This window comes from Mustela nigripes, chromosome 6 (genome assembly GCF_022355385.1).
Source record: "Mustela nigripes isolate SB6536 chromosome 6, MUSNIG.SB6536, whole genome shotgun sequence".
NCBI classification, from domain to species: Eukaryota; Metazoa; Chordata; class Mammalia; order Carnivora; family Mustelidae; genus Mustela; species Mustela nigripes.
This window is the reverse complement of record NC_081562.1, coordinates 8,951,984-8,952,798: the sequence shown is the minus strand read 5'-3', so window position 1 is coordinate 8,952,798 and position 815 is coordinate 8,951,984. Positions and strand designations below refer to the sequence as shown.

The 815-nt window shown below is 44.8% G+C and overlaps 1 non-coding gene across 1 annotated transcript; it reads left to right on the top strand.

Moving 5' to 3' along the window:
- The first annotated feature begins 209 nt into the window (after positions 1 to 209).
- On the top strand, positions 210 to 282 carry TRNAR-CCU (transfer RNA arginine (anticodon CCU)). The gene has a single exon. It is a non-coding gene; the product is annotated as a tRNA-Arg (tRNA).
- The last annotated feature ends 533 nt before the right edge of the window (positions 283 to 815 follow it).

Below are 815 nucleotides of genomic sequence, written 5' to 3'. Positions count from 1 at the left end.
TGGGGGCGCCTGGGTGGCTCAGTTGGTTAAATGTCCAACTCCTGATTTGGGCTCAGGTTGTGATCGATCTTAGGGTCATGGGATCAAGCCCTGTGGGGTGGGAAATCTGTCCTTGGCAGGGAGTCGGCTTGGGATTCTTCCCCTCTGCCCCTCCTCCCCCAAATAAATCAATAAATAGTAAAAAATAAATCAAGGTTATAAACAGGGGTGCCTGGCTGACTCAGTCGGTAGAGCATGTGACTCCTGATCTCAGGGTTGTGAGTTCGAGCCCCACGTTGGGTGTAGAGATGACTTAAATAAACTTCTTAACGATATAAACAGATTTTGTGAGGCAGACCTTTCCTTTGTTCTAGATTGTTCTGGAACAATCTGCAGCCACGGGGCAGAATCAGCAGTACCTGGGGCTCCGACCACAGAGTCATGGAGCCATGCAGCTCCTGAAGATTCATTGCCAGTTCAAAGTTACACGGGCTTGTTACCAAATGCATTAATTAGAAGCAATGTATCTATAATGATAACCCATTTTTTTTGCACTTCATAACAGACTTTATTTTTTAGAGTGGGTTTAGGTTTACGCAAAAATGGACCAGGAACAAGAGTTCTCATATACTTCCTGTCTCCCGGACCCCCAGCGTTTGCCCGATTACTAACCTCTTGCCTGAATTGCTTACCATTGATGAAGCACTAAAGACATGTTATTGTTGACTAAAGGCCATAGTTAACGATGTAGGAAAGATGTTGGTGTTCGGAGCTGACAGACCAGAGAGAATTTTTGAGACATCTTTGGTGCAAAAAGGTGGTTTTATTAAAGCATG